This window comes from Oncorhynchus gorbuscha, linkage group LG18 (genome assembly GCF_021184085.1).
Source record: "Oncorhynchus gorbuscha isolate QuinsamMale2020 ecotype Even-year linkage group LG18, OgorEven_v1.0, whole genome shotgun sequence".
Lineage (NCBI taxonomy): Eukaryota > Metazoa > Chordata > Actinopteri > Salmoniformes > Salmonidae > Oncorhynchus > Oncorhynchus gorbuscha.
Genome location: NC_060190.1, coordinates 83,105,371 through 83,129,187, shown reverse-complemented (window position 1 = coordinate 83,129,187; position 23,817 = coordinate 83,105,371). Strand labels below are relative to the sequence as shown.

The 23,817-nt window shown below is 48.0% G+C and overlaps 1 pseudogene; it reads right to left on the bottom strand.

Annotated features, from left to right (window-relative positions):
* Positions 1-23,817, bottom strand: part of LOC124003955 — a 220,233-nt pseudogene that overhangs the window by 131,357 nt on the left and 65,059 nt on the right.

The following is a 23,817-nucleotide window of genomic DNA, read 5'->3' as shown; positions in this document are numbered from 1 at the left end:
GTGTTGGCAGCAGCCACTCAGTGTTCATTCCATTTTTCCACATTTTGTTTTGTTACAACCTTATTCTAAAATGGATTATATGAATTTTTTCATCAATCTACACACAATTCCCCATAATCACAAAGCAAAAACAGATTTAAAAAATGTTTGCTAATTTATTAAAAATACAAAATAGAAATACCTTATTTACATAAGTATTCAAACCCTTTCTTGTGAGACTCGAAAATAAGCTCAGGTGCATACTGTTTCTATTGATCATCCTTGATATGTTTCTAAAACTTGATTGGAGTCCACCTGTGGTAAATTCAATTGATTAGAAATGATTTGGAAAGGCACACACTGGTAAAGTCCCACAGTTGACAGTGCATGTCAGAGCTAAAATCAGGATTTTCTCTGAGACAGAATTGTGTCAAGGCACAGATCTGGGGAAAGGTTACAAAACATTTCTGAACCATTGAAGGTCCCAAAGAACACAGTGGCCTCCATTATTCTTAAATGGAAGAAGTTTGGAACAACCAAGCCTCTTCCTAGAGCTGACCTCTCGACCAAACTGAGCAATCGGGGGTGAATGAAGATGACGCCGGAGGGGAGGGCTGCCGTCATATCGGCTCTAACCAACCGTGCTATTTTAAAAAAAAATCCTCGTTGTTCGTAACTTGTTTTGTTCATAATGTTGCTGCTACCCAAAAAGAGCTTCTGGACATCAGAACTGCGATTACTCACCTCAGATTAGACAAAGAGCTTTTCTTCAATGAGTCAGATGGGAGGGAGAAACTACAGACAACCGACCAGGCTCAGATCCCCGGTATTCGCTGGAATAGGAAACAGAGATTTTGCGGAAAAAGATCAGGGTGCCCTGTGAGGATAAGGCGACGAGTGGCTAATCTGCCTTTGCCTTCCGTCCTGCTAGCTAACGTTCAGTTGCTGAAAAATAAATGGGACGAACTGAAAGCACGTATATCCTACCAACGGGACAATAAAAACTGTAATATCTTATGTTTCACCGAGTCGTGACTGAACGACGACATGATGATAAACTGTAGACCACACTATAAACCTAGAGTTTTCATCTGTATTTTTCGTAGCTACCATACCACCACAGACCGATGCTGACATTAAAACTGCACTCAATGAGCTGTATACCACCATAAATCAAAACCATATTTTATTTGTCACAAGCGCCGAATACAACAATTCACCTTACAATGAAATGCTTACTTATGAACCCCTAACCAACAGTGCAGTTTCAAAAATACGGATAAGATTTTTTAAGAGATAAAAGATACAAGTAATTACAGAGCAGCAGTAAAAAATAACAATATATATATAGGGGGTGTTGGTACAGAGTCAATGTGCGGGGTCACCGGTTAGTTGAGGTAGTATGTACATGTAGGTAAAGTTAATTAAAGTGACTATGCATAGATGACAACCGAGAGTGGTAGTGGTGTGGAGAAGGGGGTGGGGGCAATGCAAATAGTCTGGGTAACTTTTGACTAGATATTCAGGAGTCTTATGGCTTGGGGGTAGAAGCTGTATAGAAGTCTCATGCACCTTGACCTGGTGTTCCGGTATCACTTTCTGTGCAGTAGCAGAAAGAACAGTTCATGACTAGGGTGGCTGGAGTCTGACAATTTTTAGGGCCTTCCTCTGACACCGCCTGGTATAGAGGTCCTGGATGGCAGTAAGCTTGGCCCCATTGATGTTCTGGGCCGTTCACACTCCCCTCTGTAGTGCCTTGCATTTGGAGGCCGAGCAGTTGCCATACCAGGCAGTGATGCAACCAGTCAGGATGCTCTCAATGGTACAGCTGTAGAAAATGTTGAGGATCTGAGGAACAATACCAAATCTTTTTGGTCTCATGAGGTGGAATAGGTTTTGTTGTGCCCGCTTTACAAGTGTTATAGTGTGCTTGGACCATGTTAGTTTGTTGGTGATGTAGGCACCAAGGAACGTGAAGCTCTCAACATGCTCCACTGCATGAGAATGGGGGCGTGCTCGGTCCTCTTTTTCCTGTAGTCCATAATCATCTCCTTTGTCTTGATCATGTTGAGGGAGAGGTTGTTGTCGTTGCACCACATGGCCAGGTCTCTGACTTCCTCCCTATAGGCTGTCTCGACGTTGTCGGCGATCAGGCCTACCACTGTTGTGTCATCGGAAAATTTAATGATGGTGTTGGAGTCATGCCTGGCCATGCAGTCATGACTGACTAGGGAGTACAGGAGGGAGCTTTGCACGCACCCCCGAGGGGCCCCTGTGTTGAGGATCAGCGTGGGGGATGTGTTGCTACCTACCCTTACTACCTGGGGGGGGGCACATCAGGAAGTCCAGGATCCAGTTGCAGAGGGAGGTGTTGACCCAGGGTCCATAGCTTATTGATGAGCTTCGAGGGCACTATGGTGTTGAATGCTGACCTGTAGTCAATGAATAGCATTCTCACATAGGTTTTCCTTTTCTCCAGGTGAAAAGATTTGGCATGGGTCCACAGTTTCTCAAAAGTGTTACAGCTGCACCATCACGATCATCCTGACGTTTGGTATGGCAACTGCGCGGCCTCCGATTGCAAGGCACTACATAGGGTAATGCGTACGGCCCAGTACATCACTGGGGCCAAGCTTCCTGCCGTCCAGGACCTCTATACCATGCGGTGTCAGAGGAAGGCCCTAAAAATGTCAGAGACTCATGCCACCCTAGTCATAGACTGTTCTCTCTGCTACTGCATGGCAAGCGGTACCGGAGCGCCAAGTCTAGGTCCAAGAGGCTTCTAAAAAACTTATGCCCCCAAGCCATAAGACTCCTGAACAGCTAATCAAATGGCTACCCAGACCCCCCCCCTTCTATGCTCATAATAAGCACGAGGAGTGAGCTCAGGTCTGCTACCTGGCTTAGCCCCACACCTCGTCTGCCCCCCCCAAAAAATGTTTGGGGCTGCCTCTCGTACCTGTCGCGCTGCCGTGCTGGCTTCGCCAACCTCATTCTCCTTTAACCTTCCTCGCACTGTTCCATCGAATCCCAGGCGGGCTCCCGCACTCTCCCTGGGTCGACTGCCCACCTGTCTATCTCCTCCCAAGTTGTGTAGTCCTGTGATGCTGGCCGCTGTTGTTGCTGCTGCTGCTGTCGTCGCTGTCTTTTACCACGCCACTTGGTCCTTGGTTGGTGGGTGATTCTGTCATGGTCGTCCTCCTCTTCATTTGAAGAGGAGAGGCGAGATGGATCGGAGGACCAAAATGCGGCGTGGTATGTGTTCATCATTAATTTTAATATAGAAAACACTGAACACTGAAACCCTATACAAAAACAATAAACGAAATAACAACCGTGAAGCTAATGCGAACTGCGCTGAAACAAGCAATCAACCACAAACAAACAGTGCAACCCAGGCTACGTAAGTATGATTCTCAATCTAAGACAACTAATGACACCTGCCTCTGATTGAGAACCATACTAGGCCGAAACATAGAAATCCCCAAATCATAGAAAAACAAACATAGACTGCCCACCCCAACTCACGCCCTGACCATACCAAAATAATGACAAAACAAAGGAAATAAAGGTCAGAACGTGACAGTTAATCTCATTAGAGCCAAAACATAGTTTGCCTGATGCATCTTTAACGCATGCAACAGACATTAACCTCTTCAACCTATGGGGGCGCTATGTCATTATTGGATAAAAAAACGTGCCCGTTTTAAGCGCAATATTTTGTCACGAAAAGATGCTCGACTATGCATATAATGCTAAATGCTAATGCTAAATGCTAGTTTGCTATGGTAGAGAAGCATATTTTTGAAAATCTGAGATGACAGTGTTGTTAACAAAAGGCTAAGCATGAGAGCTAGCATATTGATTTAATTTAATTTGAGATTTTCATGAATAGTTAATGTTGCGTTATGGTAATGGGCTTGAGGCTGTAGTCATGATACCGGATCCGGGTTGGCTCGACGCAAGAAGTTAACAATATGTGATTAATAAGGCATTCTCTGGTGATTTCCCATAACATAGATGGATTAGTGTTGTCATTGTCTGTAATCCGTCATTGTCATTCTCTGGTGGATGGATTTCTGTTGTCATTGTCATTCTTTGGTGGTTTCCCATAACATAGATGGATTAGTATGCTCTCACAGAAGTCTGGGTCAGACAGCATCTTTACGTATGCTCTCACGGAAGTCTGGTCCAGACAGGATCTTTATGCATGCTCTCACAGAAGTCTGGGTCAGACAGCATCTTTACGTATGCTCTCATGGAAGTCTGGGTCAGACAGGATCTGTTTGTATGCTCTCACGGAAGTCTGGATCAGACAGGATAACGTGATCACAGCACTAGTTTGCTCTTTGGGAAGTTGTCTTCTTAATTAAAGAACAACTCCATAGAAATGAATGCATGATCAGAAATATGGATTGAACCTATTGTACATCTCCTGACTAGACTAACAAGGTGTAAATAGAAATAAATCTAACCCCGAATATGAACCATGATGGTTAGAGAACAATGAGAAAGTAGTCTAACCTCCAATATGAACCATGAGGGTCTTTGGTTGCGGGATGTGCTATAGGCCAAATGTCAACCAGCCCTTTTTCATCAATCATTTTGCGCAAAGCTTGAGAGCATTTAGCTAATGATTTAGCTCTTGGTGACTTATCAAGATTCACTATCTTGTTCGTTCTGCGTAGGTCGTATTTGTGCTTTTTAAATGTACTATCTTCCCCGGTCACCTTTTGGTGTTTTTATAAGCAGCATCTCTCTCCTTCAGTTTCCCTACAAGTCTGCCATCAATTCATGTTTTTTGATTCGGTTAAGTCATCTATGCATTTTTTGATGAGTCCGGTGATTGAGTCGGCATACTCATTGATTTTAATCCCCAGAGGCGACCCAGAACGTATTCCAATCTACTGAGTCAAAACAGTCTTGGAGCATGGAATCTGATTGGCCATACACACGCTGTACAGATCTGACCACTGGAACTTCCTTCTTGAGTCTTTGTTTACATTTACATTTACATTTAAGTCATTTAGCAGACGCTGTTTGTAGGTGGGGAGAAGCAAAATGGAGTGGTGGTCAGATTAGCTGAAAGGAGGGCAAGAGAGGGCCTCATACCCATTATGAAAAGGTGTGTGGCAGTGGTTAAGTGTCGCATTTACGTTGGAAAGTCAATGTGTTGATAATAATTCGGGAGCACGGACCTCAAATTACCAGCGCAACAATAAACATTGCCTCCAGGTATGCGGTTTAGGGTCCAATGTAGATCTTTGAGAGTATGTTTGTTGTCGGCTTGGGGCGGGATGGACACAGCCATGGCGATAAGCCCTGAGAACTCTCTCAGAAGGTAAAAAGGGTGACATTTCATTACCAAGTATTCCAAGTCTGGAGAGCAGAAGCTCGCAAGTTCTTGTATGTTTTCCCTGTAACACCATATTTTGTTGGTCATAAAGCAGAGTCCACCACCTTTGTTCTTTCCAGAGAGAGTCTGCTTCCTATCCACTCAAAAAACTGTCAAATCCGCTGGTTGTAAATAATCTGTTTGGATGATGGAGAGCCAAGTCTCATAAAAACAGAGTATGTTGCAGAATCTGATTTCTCTCTGGATGGAAATCCTAGCTCTGAGTTTATTAATTAATGATTGAACATCGGATAGTAGTATTCTGGGTAATGGAGGACGGGTCGCTCTACATCTTATTCTCACTATCCAAGATGGAGTAGCAGTGAAGACGTGTTTTGTTTGTCCTCTCGTGTACTTTTGTATTTTTCATATTTTTTGTATATATTGTAGCGACCCGCACAGACAGCTGTGTGTTATGTGTTAGGCTAGGAGGTGGTTGTGTTGTACTGACCAGTACCCGGTGTTCGCGGGGTCCGACCTGTCAATCAACCTGCTATCTGCCAATCACGGGAATGCCTGGAATGTTCTGATGCCGGGCATCCTGGTGGTTGGCGGAGTGGCGTGGAGGGGGGTTGGGCAGGGGGGTGGAGCATTGGAAGTTAAGACCAGGTTCAGCCTTTGTTCTCTCTCTCTTACGTCTGGGTTTCACAAGAGAAGGTCACGATTGGCTTGTGGGTTATCTGTCATCTATTTGGCGTGTGCTACGGCCCAAACAGTAGCCTGTGTAAAGTTGGTGTAATAAACCGTCAATTCGTAAACTCAAGCCTCTGTCTGGACAATTGTTCATTTATGATCTAGTCAGGTCATTACATTGGTGTCAGAAGTAAAAACGTTGATACAAGTTAGCCAGCTAGCTAGCTGACTTATGTGGCTAGCTACCGTAGGTGAGAACGGGGATTGAAAATGCTTCGAGGGAATCCAAAAGTGAAGGTGGAGGTAGGGGACGATTATGGCCAAGGAGGTGCGTGTGAATGGACGTCGGGGGCTCTGTCTGAGGAGATCGCAAGGGCATCGGAGCGCAGAGGCTGCTTGAGGGAGGACGTTAGAGCGATGGCGGCTGAAGCGGGCATGAGTGCTTCGTCGAATGTATTTCGCGCAGATTCTGGTGGGCGGACCGAAGTGGTGACGTCGACGCGGCGTGATGAGGAATCTGGGGCTCAGGATGTAAACAAACATGGCGGCGCCCAGTTCCCGGCTGCGTCCGTATCTGTTAAGACCCCGAAGTATTCCGGTAAGGCGGATTGGGAAGCTTTTCATGCTCAGTTTGAACTGTTAGCTCATTTTAGGGGGTGGTCGGATGAAGAAAGGGCACTGAAGTTGGCTTTATGCCTCACGGATGAAGCTCTGGCCTGTTTGATATTGATTAGCCCCGAGGACAGGCATGATTATGGCGCTTTAGTGGGAGCACTGAGGAGGCGCTATGGACAGTGTGTACAGCCCGGGCTACTGCGCTCCGAACTGAGTAATAGACGCAGGCAGCCTAGAGAGCCTCTACGGGTGCTAGCTAATGACATTGAGAGCCTCTCTCGGCGGGCATATGTTCACATGCCCCCCTCCGTGCAGAGCGAGCTAGCACGGGACCAGTTCATACAGGCGCTCTCTCCTACGGAGCTGCGCATACAGACCCAGCTGGCTCATCCTGAGTCATTGCAGACAGCCTTGGAGATGGATTTGGAGAGGGAGCTGGTGTGGGCTGGGGCTTCAGCTGGGGCTTTGGTGGGGGTGCAGGGAGACACACCCTCTGTGCGAGCTGGGGGGCAGAGCAGCCCGGAGCCGGAAAAGCCTGCTTGGGTGGCCGAAATGACAAAACTCATTCGTGCTGTGTCGCTACAGGCGGAACGAAACACACGCCCTGGTCCCAGGGTCTGCTGGGGTTGTGGCCAGCCAGGCCATCTGCGCCGAGATTGCCCCATGTCCCCCAGAGCTCAGGGAAACAGCTCGGGGTCCGCATAGACCGGGTAGTGCGGACCCCTGGCTTTCTATCCCAACCACCATCATCTTCAGGAGGAGCCCACCGGCACAGACGGGGAAGCAAGGCTCCACTTCCCCCAGAAGCAGACGAGGGCAAGCGGATGGAGCCTGTTGTTGTGGTGGGCCAGACCTGTGTTGGGGACTTTTGTCATGTCCCTGTCACTGTGGAGGGGGTGCCCTGCTCCGCCCTGGTGGACACTGGGTCCACAGTAACCCTGGTGAGGCCAGATATTGTGCCAGGTTGGACTCAGTGTGAGCCTACAACTGTGCAGCTCCGCACAGTCACTGGTGAGCTGGCACCCATGAAAGGGAAGGGAATAATGACTCTGACAGTAGGGGGCAGGACTGTGCGTCATCCTGTGTGGGTGGCGGCTGTGCAGGACCCTTGTATCCTGGGGTTGGACTTTCTTAGGAGCACAGGCTGCCAGTTAGACCTAAATAGGGGCACACTGAGCTTCCAGGGAGGGACGGAAGTCACCGTGGCCCCCCCTAATGTCACATTCACTCAACCCAACAAACCCTTTACTTCAACAGTTAAAGCAGCAGAGACTCATGGCTGTGCCCCCTCCCCCACAGCTGTGTGTGACTTTTCCCCAGTCCCCCTGTCACCTACGGCGGTGTGTTACATTCCCCCAGCTACCTCCATGACACAGCCCTCTGTGAGCCCGGGCCGCACCCCCCCAGCCCAGCTACCCCAGATGGGAGAGGAGAGGACACTGTCTGCAGTGAGGGAGATATGGGGGAGGAACTGTGTTGGTCTTGACCCTGAGCAGCAGGAACGGTTGTGGCAGTTGCTGTTTGAATTCAGAGACAGCTTTGCGTTGAGTGAGGATGAGGTGGGTCAGTCTCATCTGGTGCAGCATGAGATCGACACAGGTGATGCTCGACCCATCAAGATGCGTCCCCGCCGTATCCCGCTGGCATGCCAGGAGGCGGCAGACAAGGCTGTGTTGGAGATGCAGCGGGCAGACTTCATTGAGCCCTCAGACAGCCCCTGGGCGGCGCCAGTCGTCATGGTTCCGAAGAAGGGGGGCAAGCTGAGGTTCTGTGCGGACTACAGGCGGCTGAATGAGGTAACCAGGAAGGACTCATACCCCATACCACGTATCGATGAGTCGCTGGACCTGGTTAGGGGGTCCTCCTGGTTCTCCTCACTAGACCTCCGCAGTGGCTACTGGCAGGTGCCCCTCTCCCCAGAGGCCAGAGCCAAAACTGCGTTCTCCACTAACAGAGGACACTGGCAGTTCAAGGTCCTGTGCTTTGGCCTGTGCAACGCTCCAGCTACTTTTGAGCGTTTGATGGACAGGGTGCTGGATGGCATCCCCCGACAGCAGTGTCTGGTATACCTCGATGACATCCTGGCCCATGGCAGCTCCTTCCAGTCAGCCCTGGGGGCGCTACGGCGTGTGCTGGAGAGGGTGGCTGCCGCAGGTCTGAAGCTCCACCCCGAGAAGTGCCACTTCATGAGGAGAGAGGTGTCCTTCTTGGGCCACCGAGTGGGGAAGGAGGGGATCAGCACCATGGAGGACAAGGTAGGGGCTGTCAGAGACTGGCCCACCCCCACCGACCAGCGTCAGCTGAAGAGCTTCCTGGGCCTGGCCTCGTACTACAGGAGGTTTGTTACGGGGCTTCTCAAGCGTTGCTGCTCCACTGAACCGCCTGCTGCCGAAGGACAAGGCTTTCACTTGGACAGTGGAGTGTGAGGAGGCGTTCAACACCCTCAAACGTGCACTGATCGAGGCTCCCGTGCTCGCCCCCCCTGACCTCACCTTGCCCTTTATCCTGGACACAGACGCGAGCAATGTGGGCATGGGTGGGGTGCTGGCCCAGGTGGGGCCAGAGGGGGAGAGAGTGGTGGCGTACTTCAGCAAAACATTTGACAAACATGAGCGCCGCTACTGTGTCACCCGGCGGGAGCTCTTGGCTGTTGTGGCTTCAACACTTCAAGTACTACCTGGGTGGTCTGCCCTTTACTGTAAGGACTGACCACTCTGCTCTCCAGTGGCTCATGTCTTTCAGAGAGCCAGAGGGGCAGGTGGCACGCTGGTTGGAGGAGCTTCAGCCGTATGACTTCACGGTGGTGCACAGGGCAGGGGCACGCCACTCCAACGCCGACGCCATGTCCCGTCGGCCCTGTACTGCAGACGGCTGCCGCCACTGTGAATGGAGAGAGGGACGGGAGAGAGAGCTGCGGGCAGAGGAGGGTGTCTGTGCCACAGTGTGTCGGGCGAGCGGGCCTGTCTGCTGTGAGCTGCAGACCTTCGACGTGGCTGAATGGCGGCAGCAGCAGGGACGGGACACAGACCTACAGCCAGTGCTACAGTGGGTAGAGGCGCAGGTGAGGCCACCATGGGAAGAGGTGACAGCGCTCTCACTCGCGACCAAAGGGTTGTGGTCGAAGTTTGAGAGACTGCGGCTGGCTGATGGCGTGCTACAGCGGGCATGGAAGGAGTCAGCTACGGGAGAGGAGAGGTGGCAGGTGGTGGTCCCAAAAGCATTGCGGGAGGCTGTGCTCCAGAGTACTCATGGGGGGGGGTGGGGACTGGACACTTTGGGGTCACAAAAACACTGCGCCGTCTCCGTCAGGGCTTCAACTGGGGGCAGCACAAGAGGGATGTGGAGGACTTTTGTCGCCGCTGTGACAACTGCACAGCGAGAAAGGGCCCCCCCAGGCCGCTCTCATGCTCAGCTCCAACAGTTCCCAGTGGGGGCTCCCATGGAGAGGGTGGGAGTGGATGTAGTTGGGCCGTTCCCCACCACAGACAGTGGAAACCGCTGGGTGCTCAAGGCCATGGACTATTTCACAAAATGGCCCGAGGCCTATGCTCTGCCTGACCAGGAGGCAGAGACCATCGTCGACGCCCTGACAGTGGGGATGTTCAGCAGGTTTGGAGCTGCAGAGTCCATCCACAGCGACCAAGGCAGAAACTTTGAGTCCCGTGTGTTCGCCACCATGTGTGAGAGGCTGGGTATGCACAAGACCCGCACTACTCCTCTCCATCCTCAAAGTGATGGCCTTGTGGAGCGCTTCAACAAAACGATTGGACAGCAGCTGGCCATCGTCTCTTCCAAACACCAGCGTGACTGGGACAAGCACCTGCCTATGGTCCTCATGGCATGCCGCTCCGCTGTCCAAGACTCCACTTCCTGCACGCCTGCCCTCCTCATGCTGGAGAGAGAGATCCGCACCCCTGCGGAGATGGCGTTTGGTCGGCCCTTGGATAGCCCTCATGTTCCTCCGGGGCCGGAGTATGCCCGGAGACTCCAGGACCGCCTGGAGACAGCCCACACCTTCGCCAGAGAGCAGCTGGTGAATGCAGGTGTGAGGCAGAAAAGGAACTATGACGTGCACACCCGGGGAAGGCACTTTGTGGCTGGGGAGCTGGTCTGGGTCTACAGCCCCCTAAGGAAAAAAGGCAGATGCCCCAAGTTGGACAGTCACTGGGTGGGACCCTGCAGTGTCCTGGAGAGGGTAGGTGAGGTTGTGTACCGGGTGCAGCTTCCTCCCAGGGCGAGAAAGGTGGCACTGCACCGGGACAGGTTAGCCCCATACAGAGGGGCCTCTTCTCCCCAAACCCCAGGAACCCCCACAATTCCCCTCTCTGGCAATGACATTCTCCAGGCACCCACCCTCAGGTGCCGCAGACAAGGCTCCAGACAGCCCACTCCCCCTGTCTCCCCCCCTGTGTCACCGCCCCATGACTGTTCCCCAGAGCCATTCGGACTGGCGTATGCTCTACCAACTGAGCTCCAGGACCCCCCCTCTGAATGATCCAATGTTGTCCTAAATGACTATGACTAAATGACTAAAATATACAATCCACCTGTGTGTAATCAAGTCTCCGTATAAATGCACCTGCACTGTGATAGGCTCAGAGGTCCGTTAAAAGCGCAGAGAGCATCATGAAGAAGAACAAGGAACACACCAGGCAGGTCCGAGATACTGTTGTGAAGAAGTTTAAAGCCGGATTTGGATACAAAGCCGGATTTGGATACAAAAAGATTTCCCAAGCTTTAAACATCCCAAGGAGCACTGTGCAAGCGATAATATTGAAATGGAAGGAGTATCAGACCACTGCAAATCTACCAAGACCTGGCCGTCCCTCTAAACTTTCAGCTCATACAAGGAGAAGACTGATCAGAGATGCAGCCAAGAGGCCCATGATCACTCTGGATGAACTGCAGAGATCTACAGCTGAGGTGGGAGACTCTGTCCATAGGACAACAATCAGTCGTATATTGCACAAATCTGGCCTTTATGGAAGAGTGGCAAGAAGAAAGCTATTTCTTAAAGATATCCATAAAAAGTGTTGTTTAAAGTTTGCCACAAGCCACCTGGGAGACACACCAAACATGTGGAAGAAGGTGCTCTGGTCAGGTGAAACCAAAATTGAACTTTTTGGCAACAATGCAAAACGTTATGTTTGGCGTAAAAGCAACACAGCGCATCACCCTGAACACACCATCCCCACTGTCAAACATGGTGGTGGCAGCATCATGGTTTGGGCCTGCTTTTCTTCAGCAGGGACAGGGAAGATGGTTAAAATTGATGGGAAGATGGATGGAGCCAAATACAGGACCATTCTGGAAGAAAACCTGATGGAGTCTGCAAAAGACCTGAGACTGGGACGGAGATTTCTCTTCCAAGACAGTGATCCAAAACATAAAGCAAAATCTACAATGGAATGGTTCAAAAATAAACATATCCAGGTGTTAGAATGGCCAAGTCAAAGTCCAGACCTGAATCCAATCGAGAATCTGTGGAAATAACTGAAAACTGCTGTTCACCAACCTCACTGAGCTCGAGCTGTTTTGCAAGCAGGAATGGGAAAAAATTTCAGTCTCTCGATGTGCAAAACTGATAGAGACATACCCCAAGCGACTTACAGCTGTAATTGCAGCAAAAGGTGGTGCTACAAAGTATTAACTTAAGGGCTGAATAATTTTGCACGCCCAATTTTTCTGTTTTTGATTTGTTAAAAAAGTTTGAAATATCCAATAAATGTCGTTCCACTTCATGATTGTGTCCCACTTGTTGTTGATTCTTCACAAAAAAAATACAGTTTTATATCTTTATGTTTGAAGCCTGAAATGTGGCAAAAGGTCGCAAAGTTCAAGGGGGCCGAATACTTTCGCAAGGCACTGTAAATCCATGATTATCGAAAACTTCAAGCATTTCTCAATGGCTGGCCATGTCTCCCCCCCCCCCGCAGCTACTCGCCCAAGCCTCTCCAGGTTCTCCTTTACCCAAATCCAGATAGCAGATGTTTTGAAAGAGCTGCAAAACCTGGACCCGTACAAATCAGCTGGGCTTGACAATCTGGACCCTCTATTTCTGAAACTAGCCGCCGCCATTGTCGCAACCCCTATTACCAGCCTGTTCAACCTCTCATATCGTCTGAGATCCCCAAGGATTGGAAAGCTGCCACAGTCATCTCCCTCTTCAAAGGGGGGAGACACCCTGGACCCAAACTGTTGCAGACCTATATCCATCCTGCCCTGCCTATCTAAGGTTTTCAAAAGCCAAGTCAACAAACAGGTCACTGACCATCTCGAATCCCACCGTACCTTCTCCACTGTGCAATCTGGTTCCCGAGCCGGTCACGGGTGCACCTCAGCCACGCTCAAGGTACTAAACGATATCATAACCGTCATCGATAAAAGACAGTACTGTGCAGCCGTCTTCATCGACCTTGCCAAGGCTTTCGACTCTGTCAATCACCATATTCTTATCGGCAAACTCAGTAGCCTCGGTTTTTCTAATGACTGCCTTGCCTGGTTCACCAACTACTTTGCAGACAGAGTTCAGTGTGTCAAATCGGAGGGCATTATTGTCCGGTTCTCTGGCAGTCTCTATGGGGGTGCCACAGGGTTCAATTCTCGGGCCGACTCTTTTCTCTGTATATATCAATGATGTTGCTCTTGCTGTGGGCGATTCCCTGATCCACCTCTATGCAGATGACACCATTCTGTATACTTCCGGCCCTTCCTTGGACACTGTGCTATCTAACCTCCAAACGAGCTTCAACGCCATACAACACTCATTCCGTGGCCTCCAACTGCTCTTAAACGCTAGTAAAACCAAATGCATGCTTTTCAACCGTTCGCTGCCTGCACCCGCAAGCCCAACTAGCATCACCACCCTGGATGGTTCCCACTTAGAATATGTGCACATCTATAAGTACCTAGGTGTTGGGCTAGACTGTTAACTCTCCTTCCAGACTCATATCAAACATCTCAAATCTAAAAACAAATCTAGAGTCGGCTTTCTATTCCGCAACCAAGCCTCCTTCACTCACGCTGCAAAACTTACCCTAGTAAAACTGACTATCCTATCGATCCTCGACTTCGGCGATGTCATCTACAAAATAGCTTCCAATACTCTACTCAGCAAACTGGATGCAGTTTATCACAGTTCCATCCGTTTTGTTACTAAAGCACCTTATACCACCCACCACTGTGACCTGTATGCTCTAGTCGGCTGGCCCTCGCTACATATTGAGCGCCAGACCCACTGGCTCCACGTCATCTACAAGTCCATGCTAGGTAAAGCTCCGCCTTATCTCAGTTCACTGGTCACGATGGCAACACCCACCCGTAGCACGTGCTCCAGCAGGTGTATCTCACTGATCATCCCTAAAGCCAACACCTCATTTGGCCGCCTTTCGTTCCAGTTCTCTGCTGCCTGTGACTGGAACGAATTGCAAAAATCGCTGAAGTTGGAGACTTATCTCCCTCACCAACTTCAAACATCTGCTATCTGAGCAGCTAACCGATCACTGCAGCTGTACATAGTATATCGGTAAATAGCCTACCCAATTTACCTACCTCATCCCCATACCGTCTTTTTTTCTTTTTTTCCTACTGTGTTATTCACTTGTTAATTGTTTACTCCATGTGTAACTCTGTGTTGTCTGTTCACACTGCTATGCTTTATCTTGTCCAGGTCGCAGTTGTAAATGAGAACTTGTTCTCAACTAGCCTACCTGGTTAAATAAAGGTGAAATAAAAAATAAAATTTAAATTAAAAAAATTGTGCAAGTTCTCCCACATAAAAAGATGAGAGAGGCCTGTAATTTTCATTATAGGTACACTTCAACTATGACAGACAAAATGAGAAAAAAAAAATCCAGAAAATCATCACATTGTAGGGTTTTTAATGAATTTATTTGTAAATTATGGTGGAAAGCCTCCCGGGTCTCACAGTGGTTAAGGGCGCTGTACTGCAGCGCCAGCTGGGTTCGCGCCCAGGCTCTGTCGTAACCGGCCGCGACTGGGAGGTCCGTGGGGCGACGCACAATTGGTCTAGCGTCGCCCGGGTTAGGGAGGGCTTGGTCGGTAGGGGTGTCCTTGTCTCATCGTGCACCAGCGACTCCTGTGGCAGGCTGGGCGCAGTGTGCGCTAGCCAAGGTGGCCAGGTGCACAGTGGTTCCTCCGGCGCATTGGTGCGGCTGGCTTCCGGGTTGGATGCGCACTGTGTTAAGAAGCAGTGCGGCTTGGTTGGGTTGCGTATCGGAGGACGCATGACTTTCAACCTTAGTCTCTCCCGAGCCCGAGCCCGTACGGGAGTTGTAGCGATGAGACAAGATAGTAGCTACTGCAACAATTGGATACCACGAAATTGGGGAGAAAAAGTGGTAAAAATTCAAAAAAATAAAAATAATAATAATAATTATGGTGGAAAATAAGTATTTGATCACGTACAAACAAGCAAGATTTCTGGCTCTCACAGACCTGTAACTTCTTCTTTAAGAGGCTCCTCCGTCCTTCACTCGTTACCTGTATTAATGGCACCTGTTTGAACTTGTTGTCAGTATAAAAGACACCTGTCCACAACCTCAAACAGTCACACACCAAACTCCACTATGGCCAAGACCAAAGAGCTGTCAAAGGACACCAGAAACAAAATTGTAGACCTGCGCCAGGCTGGGAAGACCGAATCTGCAATAGGTAAGCAGCTTGGTTTGAAGAAATCAACTGTGGGAGCAATTATTAGGAAATGGAAGACATAGAAGACCACTGATAATCTCCCTCGATCTGGGGCTCCACGCAAGATCTCACCCCGTGGGGTCAAAATGATCACAAGAACGGTGAGCAAAAATCCCAGAACCACACGGGGGACCTAGTGAATGGCCTGCAGAGAGCTGGGACCAAAGTAACAAAACCTACCATCAGTAACACACTACGCCGCCAGGGACTCAAATCCTGCAGTGCCAGACGTGTCCCCCTGCTTAAGCCAGTACATGTCCAGGCCCGTCTGAAGTTTGCTAGAGAGCATTTGGATGATCCAGAAGAAGATTGGGAGAATATTATATGGTCAGATCAAACCAAATTAGAACTTTTTGGTAAAATCTCAACTCATCGTGTTTGGAGGACAAAGAATGCTCAAATAAAATAAAATCACATTTTATTTGTCACATACACATGGTTAGCAGATGTTAAATGCGAGTGTAGCGAAATGCTTGTGCTTCTAGTTCCGACAATGCAGTGATAACCAACAAGTAATCTAACTAACAATTCCAAAACTACTGTCTTATACACAGTGTAAGGGGATAAGGAATATGTACATAAGGATATATGAATTAGTGATGGTACAGAGCAGCATACAGTAGATGGTATCGAGTACAGTATAGACATATGAGATGAGTGTGTAGACAAAGTAAACAAAGTGGCATAGTTAAAGTGGCTAGTGATACATGTATTACATAAGGATGCAGTCGATGATGTAGAGTACAGTATATACATATGCATATGAGATGAATAATGTAGGGTAAGTAACATTATATAAGGTAGCATTGTTTAAAGTGGCTAGTGATATATTTACATCATTTCCCATCAATTCCCATTATTAAAATGGCTGGAGTTGGGTCAGTGTCAATGACAGTGTGTTGGCAGCAGCCACTCAATATTAGTGGTGGCTGTTTAACAGTCTGATGGCCTTGAGATAGAAGCTGTTTTTCAGTCTCTCGGTGCCAGCTTTGATGCACCTGTACTGACCTCGCCTTCTGGATGATAGCGGGGTGAACAGGCAGTGGTTCGGGTGGTTGATGTCCTTGATGATCTTTATGGCCTTCCTGTAACAACGGGTGGTGTAGGTGTCCTGGAGGGCAGGTAGTTTGCCCCCGGTGATGCGTTGTGCAGTCCTCACTACCCTCTGGAGAGCCTTACGGTTGAGGGCGGAGCAGTTGCCGTACCAGGCGGTGATACAGCCCGCCAGGATGCTCTCGATTGTGCATCTGTAGAAGTTTGAGTGCTTTTGGTGACATGCCCAATTTCTTCAGCCTCCTGAGGTTGAAGAGGCGCTGCTGCGCCTTCTTCACGACGCTGTCAGTGTGAGTGGACCAATTCAGTTTGTCTGTGATGTGTATGCCGAGGAACTTAAAACTAGCTACCCTCTCCACTACTGTTCCATCTATGTGGATAGGGGGGTGTTCCCTCTGCTGTTTCCTGAAGTCCACAATCATCTCCTTAGTTTTGTTGACGTTGAGTGTGAGGTTATTTTCCTGACACCACACTCCGAGGGCCCTCACCTCCTCCCTGTAGGCCGTCTCGTCGTTGTTGGTAATCAAGCCTACCACTGTTGTGTCGTCCGCAAACTTGATGATTGAGTTGGAGGCGTGCGTGGCCACGCAGGGAGTACAGGAGAGGGCTCAGAACGCACCCTTGTGGGGCCCCCGTGTTGAGGATCAGCGGGGAGGAGATGTTGTTGCCTACCCTTACCACCTGGGGGCGGCCCGTCAGGAAGTCCAGTACCCAGTTGCACAGGGCGGGGTCGAGACCCAGGGTCTCGAGCTTGATGACGAGCTTGGAGGGTACTATGGTGTTGAATGCCGAGCTGTAGTCGATGAACAGCATTCTCACATAGGTATTCCTCTTGTCCAGGTGGGTTAGGGCAGTGTGCAGTGTGGTTGAGATTGCATCGTCTGTGGACCTATTTGGGCGGTAAGCAAATTGGAGTGGGTCTAGGGTGTCAGGTAGGGTGGAGGTGATATGGTCCTTGACTAGTCTCTCAAAGCACTTCATGATGACGGAAGTGAGTGCTACGGGGCGGTAGTCGTTTAGCTCAGTTACCTTAGCTTTCTTGGGAACAGGAACAATGGTGGCCCTCTTGAAGCATGTGGGAACAGCAGACTGGTATAGGGATTGATTGAATATGTCCGTAAACACACCGGCCAGCTGGTCTGCGCATGCTCTGAGGGCGCGGCTGGGGATGCCGTCTGGGCCTGCAGCCTTGCGAGGGTTAACACGTTTAAATGTCTTACTCACCTCGGCTGCAGTGAAGGAGAGACCGCATGTTTCCGTTGCAGGCCGTGTCAGTGGCACTGTATTGTCCTCAAAGCGGGCAAAAAAGTTATTTAGTCTGCCTGGGACCAAGACATCCTGGTCCGTGACTGGGCTGGATTTCATCTTGTAGTCCGTGATTGACTGTAGACCCTGCCACATGCCTCTTGTGTCTGAGCCATTGAATTGAGATTCCACTTTGTCTCTGTACTGACGCTTAGCTTGTTTAATAGCCTTGCGGAGGGAATAGATGCATTGTTTATATTCGGACATGTTACCGGACACCTTGCCCTGATTAAAAGCAGTGGTTCGCGCTTTCAGTTTCACGTGAATGCTGCCATCAATCCACGGTTTCAGCGTTGGACAGACCTCAGAGTGGGAGCCTCTTGTTTTAGCTTCTGCCTGTAGGCAGGGATCAGCAAAATGGAGTCGTGGTCAGCTTTCCCGAAAGGGGGGCGGGGCAGGGCCTTATATGCGTCGCGGAAGTTAGAGTAACAATGATCCAAGGTTTTTACCACCCCTGGTTGCGCAATCGATATGCTGATAAAATTTAGGGAGTCTTGTTTTCAGATTAGCTTTGTTAAAATCCCCAGCTACAATGAATGCAGCCTCCAGATAAATGGTTTCCAGTTTGCAAAGAGTTAAATAAAGTTTGTTCAGAGCCATCGATGTGTCTGCTTGGGGGGGGGATATATACGGCTGTGATTATAATCGAAGAGAATTCTCTTGGAAGATAATGCGGTCTACATTTGATTGTGAGGAATTCTAAATCAGGTGAACAGAAGGATTTGAGTTCCTGTATGTTTCCTACATCACACCATGTCCCGTTAGTCATGAGGCATACGCCCCCGCCACTCTACTTACCAGAGAGATGTATGTTTCTGTCGGCGCGATGCGTGGAGAAACCCATTGGCTGCACCGCCCTGGATAGCGTCTTCCCAGTAAGCCATGTTTCCGTGAAGCAGAGAACCTTGCAGTCTCTGATGTCCCTCTGGAATGCCACCCTTGCTCGGATTTCGTCAACCTTGTTGTCGAGAGACTGGACATTGGCAAGAAGAATGCTGGGAAGTGGTGCGCGATGTGTCCTTTTTCGGAGTCTGACCAGAACACCGCCGCTTTTCCCTCTTTTTCGGAGTTGCATCCAAAGAACACTGTGAAGCATGGGGGTGGAAACATCATGCTTTGGGGCAGATTTTCTGCAAAGGGACCAGGATGACTGATCCGTGTAAAGGAAAGAATGAATGGGCCTATGTATCGTGAAATTTTGAGTGAAAACCTCCTTCCATCAGCAAGGGCATTGAAGATGAAACGTGGCTGGGTCTTTCAGCATGACAATGATCCCAAACACACCGCCCGGGCAACGAAGGAGTGGCTTCATAAGAAGCATTTCAAGGTCCTGGAGTGGCCTAGCCAGTCTTCAGATCTCAACCCCATAGAAAATCTTTGGAGGGAGTTGAAAGTCCGTGTTGCCCAGCAACAGCCCCGAAACATCACTGCTCTAGAGGAGATCTGCATTGAGGAATGGGCCAAAATACTAGCAACAGTGTGTGAAAACCTTGTAAAGACTTACAGAAAACGTTTGACCTCTGTCATTGCCAACAAAGGGTATATAACAAAGTATTGAGACAAACTTTTGTTATTGACCAAATACTTATTTTCCAGAATAATTTGCAAATAAATAAATTAAAAATCCTACAATGTGATTTTCTGGATTTTTTCTCTCTCATTTTGTCTGTCATAGTTGAAGTGTACCTGTGATGAAAATTACAGGCCTCTCTCATCTTTTTAAGTGGGAGATCTTGCACAATTGCTACTTAGCCTATTGCAGATCTGGACAAACGATCCACCTACCATTATTGTCACTATGACTGGTGGATAGAGGGTAGGATATACTGGTAGATTATATTGACCTGCGGCATAGTTGGTGTGCTGAAAAATGTACTGCATAAGGGAAGATGAGGAAACTTGGCTAGGATGTAAAAAATTATAAAGTATAACCTGCAAAAAAGTGAATGTAGACCGGGGAAAATTTGCATTACCTTCCCCTCTGCCCATTAATAACAAACCACACAACCCTCCCCAAAGCAAAAAACCCTAACCCTCTGGGTATGGGACAGTAGTGTTTATACCGGAATGTCCTCTAACCCTAACCCTCTGGGTATGGGACAGTAGTGTTTATACCGGAATGTCCTCTAACCCTAACCCTCTGGGTATGGGACAGTAGTGTTTATACCGGAATGTCCTCTAACCCTAACCCCTCTGCGTATGGGACAGTAGTGTTTATACCGGAATGTCCTCTAACCCTAACCCTCTGGGTATGGGACAGTAGTGTTTATACCGGAATGTCCTCTAACCCTAACCCCTCTGCGTATGGGACAGTAGTGTTTATATCGGAATGTCCTCTAACCCTAACCCTCTGGGTATGGGACAGTAGTGTTTATACCGGAATGTCCTCTAACCCTAACCCTCTGGGTTTGGGACAGTAGTGTTTATACCGGAATGTCCTCTAACCCTAACCCTCTGGGTATGGGACAGTAGTGTTTATACCGGAATGTCCTCTAACCCTAACCCTCTGGGTATGGGACAGTAGTGTTTATACCGGAATGTCCTCTAACCCTAACCCTCTGGGTACAGGACGGTAAACAGGAAGACAACTATTGAAATGGTTCTGGAATGCACTTTGGTTCAGATTGCAAAAGTTTGCCAACAAGACAAATGAAGTACATACTTTTCAGTACACAACCCCGTTCCTGTGTTCTTTGTGGTTGTGCCAGTTGTAAACATTGTGGTGCTAACTGTTAAATATAATAATAATGGTACAAAATAACTTATGATTAATGAATTCAAATTACTGGAGTGTGTGTGATTGTACACACCTGTTCCACTTTGATGTCATAGTCTCCTTGGATCTTCTTCCCTCTGAACAGTCTGGACCTGAGAGACAGAGATATACAGTATTTCAAATAAGAGACAGAGACATAGTCACTGGTCAAATAACCATATTGCTTGGATAGATAGGTCCTCTAACCCTACCTTCTGGGTACAGGACAGTAAAACAGGAAGACAACTACTGAAATGGTTCTGGGGTGCACTTCTGTTCAGATTGCATAAGCGTGGCAATACAGCAAATTAAGTAAATACTTTTCAGTACACAACCCCTTCCCCTTGTTATTTTTGTTGTGCCAGTTGTACACATTGCGGCACTAACTGATAGATATTACAATTACTATTGTTCACATAATATGAACGGGATGAGATTACTATAGCGTCATACTATACTACCGAAACCCATGCAGTTCAGGACTGTTTTGTATCACAACCCAGGACATTAGCAGAAATGGGCTAACCTTTTTGCATTGGCTACTAACCTGTATCCAGGCACCACTATACTACCCAGTAAGCTGTTAGCAGCAGAGCAGCTGTGGAGGACGATCAGTCACTCACTGCAGCATCCAGAATGATGTTGACTCCCCTTGAAAATAGTGGGTTTGGCAATTTCAGCCACACCAGTTGCTGGCAGGTATATGAAATCGCACACAAAGCCATGCAATCTCCATAAAGACATTGCCAGTAGAATTTCCCATACTGAAGCGCTCAGTGACTTTCAACGTGGCATAGGATACCTTTCAAATGTATGCCATATTTGAGCTGCACTGGTCAACTGTAAGTGATATCATTGTGAAGAGGAAACGTCTAGGAGCAACAACGGCTCAGCCGCGAAGTGGTAGGCCACACAAGCTCACAAAACGGGACCGCTGAGTGCTGAAGCTTGTGAAAATTGTCTGTCCTCGGTAGCAACAGTCACTACTGAGGTCCAAACTGCCTCTGGAAGCAACATCAGCACAAACACTGTTCATGGGGAGCTTCATGAAATGGATTTCCATGGCTGAGCAGGTGCACACTAGCCTGCGATTGCAATTCCAAGCGTTAGCTGGAGTGATGTAAAGCCGTCATTAAACTCAGCAGTGGAAACGCGTTCTCTGGAGTAAGGAATCACGCTTCACCATCTGGCAGTCCAATGGACAAATCTGAGTTTGGCAGATGCCAGGAGAACGCTATCTGTCCGAATGCATATTGCCAATTGTAAAGTTTGGTGGAGGAGGAATAATGGTCAGGGGCTGTTTTTCATTATTCAGGCTAGGCCCCTTATTTCCAGTGTAGGGAAATCTTAACTCTAAAGCATACAATGACATTCTAGATGATTCTGTGCTCCCAACTTTGTGTTAAAAGTTTGGGGAAGGCCATTTCCTGTTTCAGCATGACAATGCCCCATGCACAAAGCGAGGTCCATACAGAAAGGGTTTGTCGAGATCGGTGTGGAAGAACTTGACTGGCCTGCACAGAGCCCTGACCTCAACCCCATTGAACACCTTTGGGATTAATTGTAAAGCCGACTGCAAGCCAGGCCTAATTGCCCAACATCAGTGCTCGACCTTACTAATTCTCTTGTGGCTGAATGGAAGGAAGTCCCCGCTGCAATGTTCAAACATCTAGTGGAAAGCCTTCCCAGAAGAGTGGTGGCTGCTATGGCACCAAAGGGGGGACCAACTCCATATTAATGCCCATGACTTTGGAATGAGATGTTCAACATCTCAGACCGAGAAGGAGACTCTCGTTCCGCTAGCGGAACACCTCGCCAACAGCCAATGAAATTGCAGAGCGCCAAATACAAATCAACAGAAATCTCATAAATCAAATTTCTAGGCACCATTTAGGCACCATTTTAAAGATAAAATTCTCATTAATATAGCCACAGTGTCTGATTTCAAAAATGCTTTACAGCGATAGCTCCACAAACGATTATGTTAGGTCACCAGCAACTCACAGAAAAACACAGCCATTTTTCAAGCCAAAGCGAGGAGTCACAAAAAACACAGAGATAAAATTAATCACTAACCTTTGATGATCTTCATCAGATGACACTCATAGGACTTCATTTTACATAATACATGTATGTTTTGTTCGGTAAAGTTCATATTTATATCAAACAGTCTTATTTTACATTGGCGTGTTACGTTCAGTAGTTCCAAAACATGCAGTGATATTGCAGAGAGCCACATGAATTCACAGATATACTCATTATAAATGTCGATGAAAATAAAAAATTTAGACATGGAAATATAGATACACTTCTCCTTAAGGTCAGATTGCCAAATGGAGGGCGAGGGAGAGCTTTCTATGCATCTCTGTGTGGAGCAAAGGTGGTCTAGATTTTGTTTAACCTCTGGATACACATGTAACATGCTGGTAGAAATGAGGAAGAATAGATTTAAGTTTTCCTGCATTAAAGCCCCCAGCCGCTAGGAGCGACACATCTAGATAAGCATTTTCTTGTTTGCTTATGGCCTTATACAGCTCGTTGTGTGCGGTCTTAGTGCCAGAGTCGGTTTGTCGTGGTAAATAGACAGCTTTGAAAAATATAGATAAACTCTTGGTAAATAGTGTGGTCTGCAGCTTATCATGAGATACTCTACCTCAGGCCAGCAAAGCCTTGAGACTTCATTAATGTTAGATTTCATGCACCAGCTGTTATTGACAAATAGACAGACTGCCACCCCTTGTCTTACCGGAGGCATCTGTTCTAGCTTGCCAATGCACGGAAAACCGAGCCAGCTGTATGTTATCCATGTCATCATTCAGCCACGACTCTGTGAAATATAAGATATTAGTTTAATATCCCGTTGGTAGGATAGTCTTGAACGGAGCTCATCCAGTGTATTATCCAATGATTGCACGTTGGTTAATAGGACTGATGGTAGAGGCAGGTTACCCACTCGCCGTCGGATTCTTACAAGGCACAACAACCTACGGCCCCTATATCTCCATCTCTTCCTCATGCAAATTACAGGGATTTGGGCCTTGTCCGGTGTCTGAATTAATTCCTTCACATCCGACTCCTTAAAGACAAAAATCTTTGTCCAGTACGAGGTGAAAAATCACTGTTCTGATATCCAGAAGCTCTTTTCGGTCATAAGAGACGTTAGCAGAAACATTATGTACAAAATAAGTTACAAATAACACACAATTAAGAGCCCGTAAAATGGCAGCCATCTCCTCCAGCGCCATTGGTTTGCCATCATGTTTCTCTTATTTTTGACACAACTTTTACTTTACTTGTATTGTCTTTTGTATTATGAACTGGTATCAGTTAATATGGGGAGGGATGAACCCTGTGTGTTTTGCACCAGGAT